The sequence below is a fragment of the Sarcophilus harrisii genome, chromosome 1 (genome assembly GCF_902635505.1).
Source record: "Sarcophilus harrisii chromosome 1, mSarHar1.11, whole genome shotgun sequence".
Classification (NCBI taxonomy): Eukaryota; Metazoa; Chordata; class Mammalia; order Dasyuromorphia; family Dasyuridae; genus Sarcophilus; species Sarcophilus harrisii.
The window spans coordinates 302,640,545-302,662,286 of record NC_045426.1 but is presented as its reverse complement, the minus strand read 5'-3'; the positions used below and the strand labels follow the sequence as shown (position 1 = coordinate 302,662,286).

At 37.1% G+C, this 21,742-nt stretch overlaps 1 long non-coding RNA gene across 1 annotated transcript; it reads right to left on the bottom strand.

The window, feature by feature from the left end:
• Positions 1–340: 340 nt before the first annotated feature.
• LOC116420197 lies at positions 341–8,648 on the bottom strand. The gene is made up of 3 exons (XR_004230477.1): positions 8,385–8,648; positions 8,132–8,204; positions 341–2,713 (listed from the first exon to the last, which is right to left on the bottom strand). It is a non-coding gene; the product is annotated as an uncharacterized LOC116420197 (long non-coding RNA).
• Positions 8,649–21,742: the final 13,094 nt, after the last annotated feature.

The following is a 21,742-nucleotide window of genomic DNA, read 5'->3' as shown; positions in this document are numbered from 1 at the left end:
ACTAATTAGAGTTCTACATACAAGATTCACACCTTTAAGAGAGCGTCTCTTCTTGTCGTCTTAAAGGACGACAAGCCCACAAGAGAAGAAGCCCCCTCTTGGAGGAGGAGACAGATTCATTCTATTTTCCACCTTTATGCTGGCTGGAGACAGAAGCTGGCAGAGGCAAAAGAACTAGTGGCAGGAACTAAGGGGAGAGATAGGTCTCTAAGAAAGCTCACTGGGCCCCAGGAAGGAGACAAGACTTAAAAGGAAACAATAAAGGATCTGGACTTTAATTCTTGGCTGCATTTGGGGCCATTATACTGAACTGAAACAAAGGCTGCCTCCAGAAGCTCCCCAAGAAACCTGCTCCCAGAGAAGATTACATTTTAAAGAAGAATATTACACCAAACAGTGCAGAACATGTGGGTCTCAAAGACCTTCAGAGCAAATATGATTCATGGCTCAGATCAAAAGAACACCGCCATCCCCAGGATCCCCATTGCCTGTTCCCAAGTACCCTGGATTTTTAAAATGCCTGACAGCACAGTAATACAGTGGAGGGAAAGGGTGGAGTGTCTGAATAATCCTGTGGGCAGGAAAATTTGGGAGCAGCTCTTTCTTCAGGCTACTCTTTACTCCACCCCAGGTATTTTTTCCAAATTAGGAAGGAACTGCAACCCAGTCACAGGCTTCTCAATAGCTTAATCTGCCTGCTTTAGAGTCAGCCCCAGGGTTATCAAGACCGGAGCTGATATTTATCTAGGATTTTAAGTCACACATTAGCTCATCTGATCCTTAGGGCAACTCAGAGAGATAAGTGCCCCCATTTTGCAGATGAAGAAACTGATTCTCTTCTAGGTTAAATGTCTTGCCCAGGATCATGCTGCCAGCAAGGGTCCAAGATAATAATTGAACCAATGTGCTCCAAGTTCCAAATCCAACACTAACTACTATGTCTTGCTGCCTTTCTGACTACAGTGTTGAGGTTTCTGGGAGTTCAACAGAGATGACCTTCGTTAGAATTTGATTCTCTGGGGACAATTGTCTCAGGCTTCCACTGAATATGATGTGATGTGCCATTGCTAACTGGTTCATCTGCCTCCTCTCCCCCAAACAAGATCTTGGCCCATCCTTCATTTAACATGAGTCGTTTCTTGGAACACTGATTCAAAACTCACGCTTCAGATTAAAAGCTAGTTCCCTCCCTCACTGCTTGAGAACATCTTTTCAAGCACTCCAGAACTTTGCCGCACTTTAAGCATCCAGCGTATACATTTGAAGATTGTTTTTAATGTTGGATTAAGATGCATCAGTGAATTTATACTTTGTCAGTAGGTTCTTTCAATTGTATCTGACTGTGACCCCATTTTGGAGTTGTCTTGGCAAAGATACTGGAGTGGTTTGCTATTTCCTTCCAGATCATTTTACAGATGAAGAAACTGAGGTAAGCATCCATGGTTACACAGCTAAGTATTGTCCAAGGTGGCATTTGAACTCAGGTCTTCCTAACTCCAGGCCAGAGGTTCTATCCATTGCACCACCCAGCCACTCCTTCATAAATATTCTTTCATGTGAAGTTTGGTTCTGTCTGCCTCATGAGGAATGAAGACCATTATTTCTGTTTTCTGGTCACTCTCCACATTCTTAGAACTGACAGGGACTTTAGAGTTGATCTGGGCCAACCCCATCATTTTACAAATGCCCAGGCTGAAGTGGAGTAAAGTGATATGTCACAAGGTTACACAGGTGGTTGCTTGGCTTTCATCATTGTCTGCATGGGTTCTAAATATAGCAGGTTCTCAGTGTTGCTGCTTGTAACTGAATTCTCAAGATCAGTGGTCTCCAAATGTTTTCAATTTCTCATTCCCATTAGTTTAAAAAAAAGAAAGAAAGAAAATTGTGAGCATAACCCCTAAATGAATGTGTTATTTACTTATTTAAAAATTACACACATGTACCAGTGGACTAATCCTTACGTTCATTATAAAACTTAAACAAAAATATGAGTTTTTAAAAGGATAACATAAAAAAGAACTAATATTTAATCTTAGAATTAATGGGAAAACATTGGAGTGCATTAAGTAGAGAAGTTACATGACTGATCATATATTTTAGGAAAATTCCTAGGCTAGCACTATGAAAGATGGACAGGAGAGGAGAGAAATTTGAGTCAGGGAGGGAGATTTGGAGTCTATTTTTAGACCAGGAGAGAAGTAAGGATGGCCACTGTGTGAGTAGACAGAAAAGGCAGATTTGAGAGATGTTGTGGAGGCAGAAAAAACACAATTTGGCAAATGATTCGATATGCTGGACAAGTGGGTTGAGGATGATACTGGAATTGTGAGCCTAGGTGAATGGAAGGATGATGATGTCTTCCACAGAGATAGGGAAATTTGGAAGAGAAAAAAGTTTGGAGGGGGAGATATTGTAATGTACAGACTTCAACCTTCTCATGTCTGCTCATTCTGAGCAATTCAGTGTCGCACAAAACATGAAAATGGGTTTGGGGGAGCAGCTTTTACTCACCAGACACTGCCCTGGAGTCCTGAGTCAGCAAAGGGGCACAGAGCCAGCTGAGGGGTTCCTACTGTAGTCACAAGATGATCTGGAAGGCAGGGTGTGGGTGCCCCGCCAGGGAGTGGGATGGATTTTGCTAACATCACCTATTCAGCTTTTTCTGCTTTGGAAGCCCAAGTCAAATTTAGTTGATTATCGCCCTGAAGGTCCCCTGTCAGTACAATAAGGGAGAGGTTGGGAGTTTTCAGAGTAAGAAGGGGTGGAGTGGGAGAATAATTGTGCTGGAGACAAGCCTCATGGGGAGGGTGGGTTGTCACCCATCTTCCCACTCTCCAATCACAGGACCATGTACCCTTAGAATAATATAAAAGCCTCCACATGGGAAATCAGTGGTCTAGAATGATCACTGATGTCTAACTATTCTAAAACATCTCATCAGAGTTTGATTTCAGAATAATAATAATAAATAACTTATATTTATATCATTTGTTAGGGTATGCAAAGTGCTTTACATATATTATTTTGTTTGATCCTGTCTGAAAGGAATGCAGTCTAGTCAGAAGAGCTGTAGATGGAGAGTCAAGTGACCTGGTTCTAGTCTTAGAAAAAAATAGAAGTAAAAACCGTTTACAGATTTGGGAGAATTGGATATGAAAATAGATGTGAAATACCCAATGGAAGAATTTATTTTGCTTGACTAAATGTATCTGTAACAAGAGTTTTACTTTTTTTGGGGGGGTGAGGGGTGGAGTGAAGTTAGGAAGAAAAGAGGAGCTAGAAGTAGGGTCATCAAATAAAATTCAAGCACAGAAAAGAAGAGAGGGCAACCTGAAAGGAAACACAGAAAAGCAGGACAGCTTTGAAAGTTGCATGTTAAATTATCATTTTCTTCGAGGGAAAAACAAATTATATAATAGAGACTTTCAGTTTCATGTGCAAGCCTCTTTTTCTATCTTTGTGTTTGGAAATGCTCATTTTATTTACTTTTTGCTGAATTCAGAATAAAATAATAAAAAATAGAAATCAAATATGGAAGCAAGCATTTTGAGGAGTAGAAAGTGTGATTTAAATGTAAGGTAGTAATAATATCTGCAGGCAGCTAAGTAGTACAGTGGTTAGAGTGCTAGGTTTGGACTCAGGAAGACATCTTCAAATCTTGCTTCTGACACTTAGTAGCTATGTGAGCCTGGGCAGGTCACTTAACCCTGCTTACCTCAGTTTCTTGTTTATAAAATGAACTGGAGAAGAAAATGTCAAACCACTCTAGAATCTTTGCCAAAAAAAAACCCTAAATGGTATCATAAAGAGTCAGCACCATTAAAATGACTCATCAACAAAAAAATAATATCTACATAAAATTCAAGTGTGGAAACTCATAGTCTGGTGCAGAGGCTCCCAATTGGGATCACATGTATTCCCATTGGCTATGAAAAACATAAAGGAGCCATGGTGAATATTGAATAAGTGACCCCTTTATCCTATTTAAATATTTCAAAAATAACAGTGAAAAAAAAATTGTGGTTTGAAGAGAGAATGTGTAAGAGAGAGGTGAGGAGAGTGGGAGAGAAAGAAAGAAAGTAGGAGGTTGAATAGTATATCTGAAAATTTTAAAAGAGAACTGAAGAAATAATTTCTAGTAACCAAAACTAAAGGAATGAAATTTGGTGACAAAATCCTTTTTATGTTTATCTAGAAAAAAATCAATGACAACAACCTGGCAAAAGATGACCTAAGTACTTTCCAATTGGAATTGATTTCCAATCAATGATATTATAAAAAAGTTGGTGTACTCTTAGCCTATTCTTGTTAAGCATGTTCAACAAGGCTTTAATCCTATTTATATCAACTTGTCTCTATGAATCAGCATTCTTCATTCTATTCTCAGTCAAATACAAAGAAAGAAATGAACTGAAGACCAAATATAATTTGGGCTATGAACCATTGATTAACAAGAAACAGGATCAAGGGTCTCACTGATTTATATGATTGCATTTAGATATAAACATTTAGTAGCCTTTATAATATTAAAAGATGTTAAGATGTGATTACAAATGGAAGAAAGTTTTCTTCATGACAAATGAATTGATTTTATTTCTTGTGTGCATATACATGGCAAACCTCTACAATTTATTTTCTTTCATGTTTATTGAAAACCAAGATATATGAGGAGCAAAAAAAGTTGGGAATCTTTGGTGTGGTGGATAAATATCCTGCTTTGGAGTAAGGAAGATATGGGTTCAGATCCATTTCTGAAGCATCCTCATTGGCTGTTTGACTCTTTTATATCTCACTCTTCCTGACTCCATTTGGGATTTTCTTGGCAGAGATACTGGAGTGGTTTGCCATTTTATTGAGGAAACTGAGGCAAACAGGGTTAAATGACTTTCTCAGGGTCACAAGCTAGTCAGTGTCTGAGGCCAGATTTGAAATCAGGAAAACCAGTCTTTCTGACTCCAGACTGGACATTCTATCCACTGAACCACCTAGTTTAGGCAAGTCATTTAACCTCTAAATGCCCTCTCCTCACCACATATAAGGTTTCTTAATCTTTTCTGTATCATAGACACTTTTGTCAGTCTGGCAAAATCATTGAACTCCCCCTCAGAATCATAGTTTCAAATGCATAAAATAAAATACATTAGATTACAGAAGAAATCAATGATGTTGAAATACACTTACCAAAAATTTTCTTAAAAACAAATTCAGGGACTCCAGATTAAGAACTCCTAAAATACTGTAGGTTGCAAAGTAAGTGCATTTCTATATTGCTAGAGGGAGTTTTCTCTCCCAAATCTCCTTGATGACATTACAGATCTAGTGCAAAAATTCCTTAAGCCTAAAATGAGTTAAAATTCCATCATTTGAAAACTTAACACTTTCCCTCGCCCATGCAGATTGAGACATATATTTTGGACATGGCCAATATGGGAATGTTTTTCTTGACTAGGCATATTTATCACAAGGATTTTGTTCTTCTTTCTTTTTCTTTTCAATGTAACTATATATGGAGGAGCTTTGGAGGAGGTAGGAGGGAAAGAAAATAGATTTTTGTTCATTGAAAAGTTTAAATTAAAAAATGTTTTAAAGCCTTGATGAGTCATCTGCCACAAAAAGAACAATGTTTTTCTCTGCTTCCCCTTGAGGTATTTGGAGATACCCCAGAGGTGAGAGTCAGTGTTGGGAACTGCCATTCTAAATCAAAAAGTACAGGCTTATAAAGTCCTAGCTAAGCTCTGAGAACCAACTCACTAATGAAGGAAAAATATTCTTATACCCAAGAGTCTTCACTTCTCAGCATTAAGTTTTCAGAATAGACTCTTGTTGAGTCGTTTCAATTGTGTTCAATTCTTTGTGATTCCATTTGGAGTTTTCTTGGCAAAGACAGTAGAGTGGTTCACCATTTCCTTCTCCAGTTCATTTTCCAGATGAGGAAACGGAGGCAAACACAGTTAAGTGACTTGCCCAGGAACACACAGTTAGTAAGTGTCTGAAGCCAGATTTGAACTCAGGAAGAGGAGGCTTCCTGACTCCAAACTTGACCCTCTATCCACTGCATCACCTAGCTATCCTGGTGTGGCACTAGTTGGATTTCAATCAGGTGGAATTACTCAAATATCCATTCCCAATAGAGAAAGGCAAAGGTAGAGCAATGAAATCATAAAATCTGGTTGTTAGAACAGACTTCAGAGAGCATAGGATCATAGAGGAAACTATCCAGTTAATGCTCTCAAAGAGATTTCCACTAAACATCTCCCACTGAGGATCTCCAGTCAAAAGAAACCTCTTGCTTCTTGATCCCATTTTCAGATGGTTCTGATAGTTATGGACTTTTCCTTATACTGTGATGAAATTGACCTCTCTGCCTTTTCTAATGATTGTTTCTCTAGGGCCAAACAGACCTTAGCCAACAGCTCTTTCATCATGATAACCCTTAAACTACTTGGAGCAACTGTCCTATCCCTGCTAACCTTCTCTTCTCCAGGTGGAATGCCCTCAAGTTCCTTCAGACGATTTCTGAATAATATGGCTTCCATTCTTTTCATGGTTCTTGTCTTCATCCTCTGAATGAACTTCTAAGAGAAGAGCATCTTTGATTGATTTTTATTCTCTGTTATCACTGTAAAACTCATATGTCTGAGGCAGTATTTGAATCACTCTAACTTTATAATCCCAGGGGAGAGGCAAGGAATCAAGTTGGTATAACAGATAAGATGAGCTATGGGCACAACTTCTGTAGAATCAGATTTAGAAAGAATTATAATAACTTCATTTTGATCTATCTATGCTAAAATTATTTTTCTACAGAGAAGTTCTGACTATGTCACTCTCCTACTCAATAAACTTTTTTGACTCTCTAATACCTCTAGGATTAAATATGAGTATCTCCATTTGGCATTTAAAGCTCTTCACTATCTGACTTCTTCCTAATTTTCCAGTCCTATTACACATTAATCCCTTGTTTGTACTTTATGATGTAGTAGAATTGACCTCCTTGCTATACTATTCACACTAAGGCACTCCATCTCCATGCTTTTGCTTGAAATAACTTCAGTCCTTCTCTCTACTTCTTAGAGTCTTTTCTTGAAGAATCAGCTCAGGTGATGACTTCTACATTAAGCCTTTTCTTTTTCTCCCTTCTTTCCCCCTCCCTATTAGTGCATGTTAGTACATAGTGCATTATTGCAGCTAGGTGATACAGTGGATAGAGCACTCAGCCTGGACTCAAGAAGACCTCAGTTCAAAAGTAGTCTCAGACCCTTACTAGCAAATCACTTCTATTTGCCTCAGTTTCCTCATCTGTAAAATGGGGATAATCATAGCACCTACCTCCCAGAATTATTGTCAGAATCAAATGAGAGAATAATTGTTAAATACTAAATGTTAGCTATTATTAGTGCCTTCCCCCCTAAATTTCCCCCTTCCCCACTAAAATTATCTTTAGCTATTTCAAATGTGCCTATAGTCACATTGCCTCCCCACTAGAAAGTAAGTTCCTAGAAGGCAGGACTGTTTTGTTTTTGTATTCTTACCACCTAGCACGGTAACTGGAACATAGTAGACACTTAATAAATATTTATTGATTGATTTTTTAATTAATTTGAAATCATTTAAGTTAACCTCCTCTTTTTTTTTTTTTTTTTTAATAGATGAAGAAATAAAATCCCAGGCTCTCCCCAAGGTCACAGCAGTCAGTGGCAGGGCTGGGACTGGAATCCTGGATCCAAGATTATATTACTTTTTTTCACCACACATGCACCATCCTTCCATGCTCTATCAACACAAGTAATGGCTACCCGTTGCCTTTTCCTCTGCTGTCGGACAGCCAAGTCCTAACAGGATATTTTTCAAGAATGCAATGTCCCCTTGTTTCTTCATTGTGGCTGCTGCCCAAACTACCCTCTGCACACACAGACTGCTGGCTCCCAGGCTGGGTCCTGAGGGCATTTCATCATGGGATTTATATGCTATTGAGCAGCTCTTGAACTGCCCCCACCCCTGCTGTTCTGAGATCTGTTTGTAAAGGGCCAGAGAGGCCTTTCTGACCCATGTTCTTAGTGCCTCAGATGGAAATGCAGGCTGCTGAATTTTATCATCCATTTTAAAGATACACACAGACACACAAACATACCTTAGGTTGGCAGAAAGTATTTTTCTTCCCTTTTCTATTGTTCTTCTTTAGGATAGAATCATCAGGAAGAGAGCTGGGAAGAGAGATATTCATAGTCACAATAAAAAATCAATAAACAGAACTGGTTTTTCTTAGCCATAGGTACAGGACTAGATTTCCCCCCCAAAAAAATGTGACTTGGCTTTCTAGTCTCTAAATTTGAAGCTGGTTTGCATTTGGGCTGAAGCATTGGCTCTAAGATATGTTGTTTTACCTTTCTCTGTGGAAACTGTTTTCTGCTTCATAGGGATCTCAGCTATGCTCCACTTCACTCAAGATTCAGTTTCCCAGGCTCTCTCCTCCTCTTCCTCCTCCTCTTTTTCCTCCTCTTTCTCCTCCTTCTCCTTCTCCACTTCCTTTTCTCTCTCCAGATGCCTGCCCCCCTTTGATAATAATACCCTTTCTCCTTTTCCTTCTGCCCGGCTTTCCAGTTCCTCTTAATATATTGACTGCTTCAACTAGAACGTTAATTTTCTTGAGGGCAGGGACTGTCTTGCTTACTTGTATCTGTATCCTCAGCACTTAGTACAGTGCCTGACACATGTGAAACAGTAAATGCTTGTGCATCCTCTCTCTCTCCCCATCTATCCATTCATCTTTCTATCCATTTATCTCTTCTGGTCCTTTAAATAAAAGGATCCTATATACAAGATCCTGTATGCCTCTAATAGAAAGGAATAGCAAGTGTCCACACAAACGCCAGGTAGCAACGTTATCCAAAGCAGACAAGGTAGTTACTATCAAGAAGCAGGAATATCAGTGAGTTCCAAAGGGACTCTGGGAAAGCCACTTTCCCTAAGTACCATAGTGTCAAAGGCATTCATTCCCTCATCCCTGAAAGAGAAGGGAAAACATTTAATGTTTTTGAGCACAGAAAACACAAACCCAAAGGATTTTGCCCAAAGCCACACATACCAAAAAAGAATACTTTATATAGATAAGTGATTCTCTGATGTGACCATAAATACTGCTAACTGAGCAAAAGGAAGTGTTACTGAGGACAGATTCTGTATATATTCAGCATGGTGCCGGGCACTGGAAACAATAAGAGAGCAAAAAGATACTATTCCTGCTCTCAAAGAATTTGCCTTCTAGTTATGCAAGACCAGGTAAAAACACAACTAATGCACAGAAGGAGAATGCTATAGTCCGGCACAGTCTGGCACTATATAATTTAGAAACTGAAGTTTCTAGGAGATCAGAAGAGAGATTTCCTTTGGTCCGAATTAGCATAAGCCCCAAGGAATGATTGGAGAAATTTTGGGATATGGACTGATTTGAGGGTCTGTTATCTCAAATTTACCCCATCACCTATGTAATAGTTAAAGACTGATCTTATAGTCAAGAGGGTCTAAATTCAAATCCTGCCTCTGACACTAATTGTGTGTCTATGGGCAAGTAACTTAAAATCTCAGAACTTTACTTTCCTCATTTATAAAGGGGTTAGACTAAATGACCTTTAAGGTACTTCTGACTCTAAATCTATGATTTTATGATCACAAGTCACTGCAGTCTCTAATTTTCCATTTCCTCATCTGTAAAATGGAAATCATAGGAACAGCTAGGTGGTGCAATGGATAGAGCACCAGTCCTGAAGTTAGGAGGACCTGAGTTCAGTCCCAGACACTTAATACTTCCTAGTTGTGTGAGCCTGGGCAAGTCTTTAAACTCAATTGCCTCAGCAGCCCTGAGAAATAGATGTTATTATTTGCTATTTCCTTCTCCAGCTCATTTTACAGATGAAGAAACTGAAGCAAACTTTGACCAAGTCACACAGCTAGTAAGTGTCTGACTGGATTTGAATTCAGGTCTTCCTGACTCACTCCAGACTCTGTGCTCTATTCATTGCACTACCTAGCTAAATCTTAAAGCATTATAGAAATAACAGCTTTAAAATGGTATTGGAAAGAACAAAAAATGAAATAGAATGTTGAGTAATTATAATGATTAACTTTGGCCCCAGAGAGCACTTAAGAAAATCTCTCTCTCTCTTTCTCTCTCTCTCTCTCTCTCTCTCTCTCTCTCTCTCTCTCTCTCTCATATAAATAGGGAGGGAGATGATGTTGGAGTTGGTGGCCTGCGAGTATAAAATATTTCATATAAGACTTCAAAAATGCATCCCTCCTTCCTTTGCAGAGGTCAGCAATTGATGGAAATATGTATGTGAAATATTCCCCAAATTGTTTGAAATGTTGATTGATTTTGCTGAATTGCTTTTTTAGGAAAAAAAAAATCTTTGTCACAAGGATTGGGGAGGTGAGGGGATATATTTGGAAATGAAGGTATTGTTAAAAACTGTCAATAAAAAATTTAACATATAGGGCAATTCTATAAGACTTGGGATGGAAAATGCTAGTTGCATCCAGAGAAAGAATTTTGGAGACTGAAAGTGTATCTGACACAGCTATTGTCAGAGGCAGGATTTGAATTTAGATCTTCTTGACTACAAGATCAGTCCTTTAATTATTACATAGGTAATGAGGTGAATCTGAGATAATAGACCCTCAAATCGGTCTATATCCCAAAATTTCCCCAATCATTCCTTTGGTGCTTATGCTAATTCGGACCAAAGGAAAGAATTTTCACCTTTTTTTTTTTCCCCTTTTGGTCTGATTTTTCTCGCCTAACATGACAAATATGGAAATATATTTAACCTATATTTGATTACTTGCTGTCTTGTGGAGGGAGGGGCTAAAGGAAGGAAGAAGAAAAATTTAGAATACAAAGTCTTACAAAAATGAATGTTGAAAACTATTTTTAGATGTATTTAGAAAAAATAAAATACTATTAAAATTAAAATTGAAATAACACAAGTTGCATCAAAAATAATTTTATTAGTTTTTCCTCATTTTTTTTTTTTTGGAAGGGGGGAGATAGAAGACACAGAGAGAAAAAAGACATTTAAAAAATTTTAATGAGTTCTTATCTTCCTCAGTGTCTAGCATGGTTGCGTATATCTTGAATCCTTTAAAAAACAAATAATTATCATGTATACAGAACATTTAAAATATTTGAAAGCCTTTCCTGTTCATTATGCCCATTTTATTATCAGAACTTATCTGTAAGGTTGATGTTATTGTTTGTTCTCATATGACAGTTAAGGAAACCAAAATATTGAGAGGTTAGATGTTTTATACAAAGTCACATAGTGATTAGTGGAAGACTCAGGACAGGCACTTAGGTTACTTGCCTCCTGACAGGGTATACTTTCTACTAACTTAGATTTAGGCTAAATTCCTCTGCTTGGCATCCAAAAGTCTCCAAAACCTGAATTTTTAGCTTTATTGGAATTATTATCTACTTTAGGGTAGCTTGAATGGCACAGTGAATAGAGTACCAGGCTTGGAGTCAGAACAACACCTACATTAAGACCTTCCATGAGCACTATCTATGATCCAGATGTTTGTTCTACATAGCACTCCCTTCATCTCCTGGACCATGCCTTTGTCCTGGCAGTTCCCCATGCTTGGAACACACACCCTCCTCATCTCCACTTTGTATACTAACCTCTATTTCTTATGATTCCTAGGTTTTTTTAGAATTCAGCTACCAGCTGTCTGTATGAGTATATGTTGTCTCTTCTAATAAAAAGTAATTTCTTTCAGGGCATAACTTGTTTTGTTTTGTCTTTATTTCTTCAGTGGTATCTTAATCAATCAATCATATTTATTGACTGAGATACCAATTAGTAAACATTTATTAAGCATCTACTATGTGGCAAGTGCTAAGCATTTTGGGTACAAAAAGAGTTTCTGCCCTCCAGGAACTTACAATCTAATTGGAAGGACAACGTGCAAACAAATATACATAAAGTAAGATCATATACAGGCTAGACTGGGAATATTAACAGAAGGAAAGCACTAGAATTAAGAGGAATTGGGTATATACAGTTAGTTGTTTAGTTGTTTTCAGTTATGTCTGACTCTTCATGACCCCATTTGGAGTTTTCTTGACAAATATACTAGAATAGTTTGTTGTTTCCTTCTCCAGCTCATTTTACAGATGAGAAAACTAAAGCAAACAAGGTTAAATGACTTGCCCAAGTTCATACAGCCATTAAGTATCTAAGGTTATATTTGAACTTAGGTTTTCCTGACTCCAAATTTAGCACTCTATCCACTGTGCCACCTCGCTGCCCTGTACATCTAGCAATTAATAAATGCTTATTGGTTGATGGATTGATTTCTGTTCTGGAAAGTTTGGCAGAATAAGGAATTTACTGTTTTTAATAGTACTCTATGACCTTCCATTTCTAATAATAACTGAATACAATCCATCAAACCTTCCCCCCCATTCCCAGGCCATTTTTACTTTAGCTCTATATGTACCTTACTCAGAAGTCCGGAGGAGCAGACTTTAAAAAAAATCTAAAAGCAGTAAGAGCAGCTCTTCCTTTTAACTGAAGTCCTTTCTCTTGTCCAGTTTAAAAATCCCTCAGTCCCCAGTTTATGTTTGGGTGATTTTTTGTTTGTTTGTTTGTTTTGTTTTGTTTTGTTTTCAAAGCTGAGCCCTTTCTGATGAATTTGGGAAATGACTCTGGTGTCTGTTCCACTTCCCCATGGAACAGGCTTGCTGAGGAGAGAAGGTCACTCTGACCTCCTCCAGTAGAGCCACTGGTGCTTCCAACTTCTCCACCCACTGTAGCCACCCTTTGCTGGTGTGCTTTCTAAGCCAAACAGAATGGGTCTCTTGATTTACCCCATGTCAATTTGTAGTCTAGACTTTGTAGTGGGATATGATAGGGATGGGCTGAGGAGGAAGGCTGCATCCTTAGCATAAGGGGAAGCGACCATAGAAATAATCCACACACTGGCGATGCAATGCTGGGCCCCAGAGGCAGGAAACTGAGTCCAAATCCAGTCATAGACACTTCCTAGCTGTGTGACTCTGGACTAATCTCAAGCTTTGTTATCTCACTTCACTCAGTTATAAGTGGATCTAATGATAGTATCTATCTCCAGGATTTTTATCAGAATCAAACGAGATAATATTTATAAAAGCCCTTAGCAAAGTGACTAGTATCGAGTAGTGTTACATAAAGGCATATTCTCTTTCCATTATTTTATGAGAAGTAAATTAAAATCCAGATGGCGATGTGACTTTCTCAGTATCATACAGTCCAAACCGACTTTCTCAACTTGGTTACATATGACACCTTCATGTTCTCTATGGTCCAGTCGACGTGGCTCCCATGGATATTCCATCTCCTATTTCCATCCCTTTGCACCAACCATCATTTATGTTTAGAACATACTCATTGTTCACCTTGATTTAATTTCTCTTGTGCAGCAATATAATTGTATAAATATGTATGCAGATATTGGATTTAACATATATTTTTAACATGTTTAACATATATTGGATTACTTGCCATCTAGGGGAGGAGGTAAGGAGAAGTGGGGAGAGAAATTCTGGGACACAAGGTTTTGCAAGGGTCAATGTTGAAAAATTATCCATGTATATGTTTTGAAAACAAAAAGCTTTAATAAAAAAATAAGGAAAAAAGAAGATGAAAGAGAAAAAAATATAACCCCACATTTATTTCACAGAGGTGAATGAACATGCCCAGCTGGGCCACTAATTCCATGATCCTTTTGGATTTAGGTATGAAATGCTGTGGTTTATTGGAGATTCTCTATGCATACATCTTTGAGTGGCCCCAGAGCTATTTGCGGGTTGCCAATTACCAGCAGAAGACACCAGATATTGCAAAAGGGAGTTTGCAACAGTGCTAGAGTTCAAAGATTTTGTTCTTGCCTTGATTTCAGAGGACCTCTCCCCCTCCAAGATTTGGGGGAATTCAAGCATGTTCTGGGGACCCCTGAGGTCACTGACCAAGCAAATGTCATACTTGATGGAAATCCTGCTGAATTAATACACTTTGCTGTTTATAACTACAACTTTATGATTTTTTAAAAATTCTATTTATTTTAACTTTTTAGAAAAAATATTTTTATGTGATTTTACATTTTATCTTTGTGTGATAAGGCAGGCTGTAGTATACCTATTCTAAAGATGAACCAACTGAGATCCCGAGGAATGTCAGAGCTGGGCCCAGACCACTGTTCTCTGCAATGTTCAGCAAGACAGTAGTGGAGGGGCTGCTAGGTGGCACCCTGGAATCAGGAGGACCCGAGTTCAAATTTTACCTGAGATACTTATTAGTTGTGTGACCCTGGGCAAGTCATCTAACTTTAATTACTTCCTCTCCAACACACACACACAAAGACAGACCGGTTCTCTTGGACTTGGCAGGCTATTTTTTGTGGAATTTTTTGTCTCTTCTCCTGATTTAGACTTTTGGCTCTGACTCGGCCTCCTGCAGCCTGCTGCAGAAGTTAGCTCTCTTTCTTTGGCTTATTCTTGTGAACCTGATCTTCATTTCTTCTTTTTTTTTTTGCTCTGGGGGATGCAGCAAGATGTCTCCTTTTCATGCTGAGGTAGGGAGGGGGCTTAGGGGCCACAGTTCAGTTTGTTTGACTATGTCAAAACGCTTTGAAAAATCTTGCTTAAACTTCTATCTTCTTCTGGGAGGTGAGGGTGGGGAGAGTCATTAAAATAAACCCCACTCTTGAAAACTTTATTTAAAAAAAAAAACTATCCTTATCCTGTTCCTACATAGTTTCAATTTCTTTTACTAAGTATCTATTTTGAAAACTTTTCATTATTGTTATTGTTATTATTATTATCATCATTATCATCATCTTCTTATTTTACAGAATTTAGGTGGGAAAATTCTAAAAGCAATATAGCTTGTTATTATTCTTTAATGATTAATTTTTTATGGTAATAGCTAAGTAAAATAACTGACTTTTGGAAAAGAAGAAAATTATTAGGACATAAACTGCTCTTGATTTGGGGGTGGCCAATTCTGGTGGATCATTTGAACTCAGGGATTCAGAGCACAGTTGGGCTAAAACTGATTGGGTATTCATTCATATTGTCTGACATCAATATGGTAAGTATTTGGCATTGTAGCAGATAGTTAAAATATTATTCTTAAATTTGTTATGGATCAATGATTTGTCTGGGCATTTGAGGGTTGGGAGTGGATTATATAAGGTTGTTCCAGTTTCAATGAAGTTTATTTGCTGAGTTCTCAAGGCTATTTCAGGGTTTTAGATTTAGAGTAAGAGTATTCATTGGCTATTAGTCTAAAAAAATATGGTTGAGTTTGGGGCATGTATTTCTAGCCCTTGCTTGTATCTTTCTAGGTTTCTGACAGATACTATATTTTTTTCTTTCTGCAGTGATATGTTGCAAAGTTTCTTCCATTTTATTGCATAATCTTCATTGAACAATAAATATAGCCTCATTAGAGAATTTTTTTCTATAATTTCTGGTAACCTATAAATCCTCTATTTGCATAAACAAATCAGCATGACCCAGTCGTTTGTTTGAGACTTCATCAATGTACTGTTGGTTGTTGTTCAATCAAATCTGACTGAACAAAAAACTGGTGTTTTTTTGGCAAAGATACTGGAGTGGTTTGCCATTTCCTTTTGCAACTCATTTTACAGATGAGCAAACTGAGGCAGATAGGATTAAATGACTTGCCCAGAGCACACAGCTAGTAAGTATCTGAGGCCAGATTTGAATTTAGGAAAATGAGTCTTCCTCATTCCAAGCCCAGTACTCTTTCCACTGCTTCCTCTGTCTAATATTACCCTTGGAATGCCTTTTGATTCCACCCTTGGGTCTTAGTTATTTCGAAGACTCTACCCAAATGTAAAAAGCTTTTGTTTATAATCAGCAAATCTGTTGGTTTGTACCTGTTGTCAGCCTTTACTATTGCTTTGTGAAATGAAGTCTGTTCTAAAAATATTTTTATAGATTTTTAACCTGTTTTGTTATATGATTTGAGAGTATCTATTGTTTCTTCTTCCTTTTCAATGATGAATTGTTCCTCTTTCTATAACTGTCATGGAGTAATGAGCCCCTTATTTCATTAATATTGTACAGATTTTTTTTGAGACACCTACATCTATTTTTACTATCAAAGACAACTGGTAAAATTGGTACTTTTAGTCATAATTATGTTCTTCTTGCTGATTTTTAAATTTTAGGATGCTAGTCAATTTCTTTAACACATATACCCTTAGGTTCTTCCCTATAGCCTTAAGTTTGGTGTTTCTTACCTAGAAAAGACCAAGATATTTACAAGTATCACCCTCATTAGGGTTGTGGGAAGATAGGCACCCTAGTTCATTGTCAGTCAAACTGTGAATCAGTGCAATTACTTTAGAAAACAGTTTGGGATTACACAAATAGAGTGGCTAAAATGTCTCTATTCTTTTACCCAGAGATTCCATTACTAAGTTTATACCTCAAGGAAATCATTAATAAGAAAATTCCCATCTATACTAAAATATTTATAGCAGCACTTTTTATGTTAGAAAATAATTGGTAACAAAATGGTTGCCCATCGATTAGGAAATGACTAAACAAATGATATATTAATCTATTGAAATGTTTCTGAGCTATAAGAAATCACGAAGATGAAAAATAAAAAAGAATGATTTACCTGATATGATGCAGACTAAAATAAGCAGAACCAAGGAAACAATATTCAAAATGACTCCACTGATATGAACAGAAAAAAATAGCCATGAAACAATCAAAAGTGAAGGATACAAAATTACAAAGAATGAATATAGTTCCAAAGAAGAGATATGGGAAGATACTCTCACCATATACTTTGCAGAGTTCTGGAGATCCGTGAGCATAATACATTGCACTTATAGTTAGTTTTTCAATATTTTTTTTTACCTTTTTTCCCCTCTAAAAATGTTATTTGTTATGTGGGATGCTTCTCTAGGGAAAAGTGATATAAAAAACAAAGATATTCATTAAAATTTATAAATAAAAAGTTTCAAGCTCAGATTCAAGCTCAAAGTCTTTAATCTCTCTTCTTCCTAATGCTTATTCATATTTTGTATTTATTTAGGCCAAAGAATATTTTTACATAGTTGGATAAAATTTCCAGGTAATAATAAAAAACAAAGATATTCATTAAAATTTATAAATAAAAAGTTTCAAGCTCAGATTCAAGCTCAAAGTCTTTAATCTCTCTTCTTCCTAATGCTTATTCATATTTTGTATTTATTTAGGCCAAAGAATATTTTTACATAGTTGGATAAAATTTCCAGGTAATAAAATGGCTTTTGAATTTTTTTTTTCTTCTAAATATATTTCCACATTTACCATGCTGCCCAAGAAAAATCAGATCAAAAGGGGGGAAAATGATAAAGAAAAACACAAGCAAATAACAATAACAACAAAAAAGGTGACAATACTACATTGTGCTCCACATTCAGACCCCCCTGTCTTCTGTCTGGATGCAGATGGCTCTCTTCTTCATAAATCTTTTGGAAGTGACCTGAATCACCTCATTATTGAAAAGAGCCATATCCATCACAGTTAATCTGAATGTGCTTTTCAATGGAGCAATATAACTTGTCTTCTAAATATCTCAACTGATTACTGCATTATTTTGTCCTGACTTTCTGTTTAAGTTTCTGAAACTCAAACTCAATTTAATGCAAAAGACAAAAAACAGTCCAATATAGATTATGTGCAATTCTCTTAAATAGTTTTCCATATTCCATATGTCCTAAAAGGAGACAGAGTTGTTTCCTTCCCCTTCCCCCTTAGCCTAACTATTTTTCTGAAGTTCCTTTCTTGTTAACTTTAGGACATTTTAAAAAGTCAGCCCAGGTTATAGCCTCTCTGATTTGATAGATTTCTAAAGACTATGTAAGTCACTCACTTTGCTCTGCTAGAGATGAGATGCCTCTGCCCAGGGAAGGATAGGTATTTTTATCACTTTGCTGCTGTGTTAGGGCAAAATAAATTTCCTTTTGTTAACTCTTTAACGATTTACAATGTCTCATTTCATCCCAACATCAAACCTCAACTAAGAGCATGCTGGCCTTGGGCCCTTTTCTAATATTCTCCTTCAGGATTGCTCTCTCTCTCTTCCAATTTCCTTGCTCCTTAAGTCATTTTAGTATGATTTGGGACTAATGTTGAATTGTTCACTTTTGTTCTTTGTGTTGTTTTGACTCCGTATATCACTTTCATCTTTCAGATCTCTCTCTCTCTTTTTTAGGTTGTACATGTTCAATCATTTAAAACAGATTTCCATAATAATCATGCTGTGAAAGAAAAATCAAAACAAACAAAAGGGAACAAAAGGGAAAAAATACAAGAAAACAAACAAAAAATGTGAATATATTATACTTCAATCAACATTCAGTCTCCATAATTCTCTTTCAAAAATGTGATTGGCATTTTCCATGCCAAGTCTATTGGAATTGCCGTGCATCACCACATAGTTGAAAAGAGCCAAGTCCATCACAGGTGATCATCACAATCTTGTTATTATTGTGTATAGTGTTCTGGTTCTGCTCATTTGACTCAGCATCAGTTAATGTAAGTCTTTTCAGATCTCATTTTTAATGGTTAAATTACAGATATTGGGAATTTCTGGCAGATTTTTGTTTTCCAGCTGCCATTCTGTATGTTTCTTTTTTGTTGCCTTAAAATGGAGGATATATAGTTTTGTTTCTTACTATGATTAGATAATGATATAATCTTCTAATATTTTCCCACAGATATTCAATAATTTTCTTAAGTCACTTCTGCCATGATACATGTCCTTATAAGTATTCCTAGCTAGCTCTGCCTTTCCTTCCATGATCCACAACATTGCAAATTAAAGCATCTATTATTGTGTATAGTTTCTCAAATGTTTCCATATTTTCCCAATCAAATATTGTGAGAGAATGTGTTCATTCATAATGGTTATTCTAGACTACTTTTTAAAAATAGTCTGTTTTGTTGTAGTTGCTTTGTTAGTTTTATTTGTGTTGTATCCCGTGTCTTTCCTCTTCCTTTAATCATTCATTTTAAGACTGTACATATCCTTTTCAGTCATTCAAGATGTTGGCATTATCTTTGCCATCCATTTCATTATTATTATTTCATTATCCCTGCTGGAGTTTGTGTGAATCAAAGATTTTCAATGCTTTCAGGTTCTTTACCTTTCATTCTTCGCTTCCTTAACTTTTGCTCTTATTTCACCTAATTTGACTTTAAGAAGGAGGTTACAGTATTTTCTACAAGCACCCTGCATAAATCCTTAATATATTGTTCAGTAACTCAGAACTGAGGATATTATTGAGAAAAGATAGTATGAATAAAATCCCTGCCCATCTCTGGAAAGATATGCTTCAGATTTGTTATATATAACAAGTCTTCAGTCCATTTCTTACACACTTGGGGTATGCTCTGCTTAAGTGGCCTACACAGTATTCACCACATTTCTCATTTTGTTCCAGTGTTCCTTTATTTCCTTGTGATATAAGAATAAGAAAGAGTATCCTTAGTCCTCTGCATTAAATTGGTCAATCAATCAATATTTATTTGGTTATCATACTGATTTTGAGTAAAGCCAATCTGCAACACTATGCTGCTCAATTTCTTAAGTTCATAGGAGAATTTATGTCATACTGATCAGGGATCTTAGTCATTGAAAGTCCCAGGACCCAATTGACCAGTACTTCAGGGTTTCTGTCTACCACAGTTCTTGACTAACATGGGAGCTTCCAGATACATCGAGTCCCTGCTATCTAGGGGAATCAAACTAGATTAGGGATTCTTAACTTGTTATCAGTGGACCTCTAAGAACTCTCTGGATAGATTTTAGATCTGTGAACTTAGATGGGGGGGGGGAAATCATTATTTTCAATACTCTTTAACTAAAATGGATTATTTCCTGCAATTCCTGAATGGAAGAAATAGATATTCTGGGAAGAGGTCCATCCAGAGGTTTTACCTGATAGGCAAAGCAGTCCATGAGACTAAAAAGATTAGAAAATCTTGTCCTAGGTAGCATTCCCTTTCTTTGCATTTGTCCCAGCCCCTCTTCCAGGGACACTGACTCTGAGCTGGGTTTGGCAAGGATTATTATTATTGTCATTATTATTACTTTTATTTATGATCCTATGGTAAAGATCCTTCTGAGATGTTCCCTGAAGGGCTTCAAAGAATCTTTGAAGCTTCATGATCAAGGAATTAATGAAGAGATTGGAGGGAATTAATTCATTCTTTGTGAACCAGAGTTCACTGGTTTACATGGTATTGTCCAATAAAAGTGCAGAGATATTCTCATTGCCAGAGCTCTCCACACATTGTTGTAGAGCAAGTCTGATGATTAAAGGAAGAGGAAAGACATGGGATACTGTCTGCTTCCAAATGGGAGACACCTTGGAAACACTGCTAAAAGTTAAAATTACCCCTATGCAAACATCTGGTCTCAACTCGCCTGGTTTTGTTTCCAGGCATTGCAAACGTCAAAGTTTGCTAAAGTTGTTAATTGTTTCTAATAGTTTTTTAATTGATTCTCTAAGATTCTCTAAGATCCAATACTTTTTTTGGTATTGTGAGATATATATATATATATATATATATATATATATATATATATATGTCTCCTTTTCTTGATTATTAATGTTAGAGCTTTTATAAGTATGTCTCCATTATACTTCCCTTCCATAACTCCTCTCCCCCCCCACTTGCTTCCAAATGACCTTTTATCCCATGAGGAATCCCTTAAAGTTTGAATTTGGCTCTGTAAACCCTGTCATAAAAAAACCAGCCAAAGGATTTTAATAAACATTTCCTGAAAGGAACCCACCCCTCAAAGCTCTCCCATCCGTTGTGAGGACTCCATCCCTCTTGAGTTTCCTTGATGGGTGGGTGGCTAGAGGTACATTTATTCACAGGGGCCCATCTTTTTTGGATTTTCTAAATACTAATGTACACCTCGTTTTTCCTAATAATAAAACAGCTTGACCAATTTTCTTTATGACTAAACAACTCAGGAGTCTGCTGTACTTATGGAAACCAGTGCCACCTCTGAAAAAGAGGGAAAGCCTGCTAGAGGAATGGAGCCAGTTGGTAATTTTCACCCAACAAGTAGCTAGAAGAATAAGCCATAATTTTCAGTACAGTTTATTTCCCACAACAATGAAGTTAAGGAGGAAAAAAAAAGGGGGGGGGGGAGGAATGCTGAGAAGGAAAGCGGAAATTTAAAGACACCAGTGAGTCTTAACAAAGAGCACAGTTCTTGTAAATATAGGCCTTTGTTGTGGTCTGAGTTGTAATTTGTAGACAATCACTAATTTCTCTTTCTCTCTCACACACACCCCTTTCTCTGCAGTAATGTATGGAATTCTATTTTCTTCCCTTCTTTGCCAAGGAGGACTTGGACAAGGGGAGAGAGTGGCCAGACAACAGCTCTATCCAGCCCAGAACCTGAGGCTGCACACCTCCAACTAGCAGAGGTATTTGTGTGTCTATCTGTATATGTTCGACCCAGCTTTGGACATCCTCAACTTAATTTAGCATTATTGATTTAGAACCAGAAGAGATGCTAAAAGTCATTTAAGCCTCTTGCTTCTAGTCCTGACCAGGCCCAGGGCCTAGGATGTTTCCTACCAAAATACGGCATAGAGAATCCAGTGTTGGATGTGGAATCAGGAAGGAATAAATTCTAAATTCTAAACC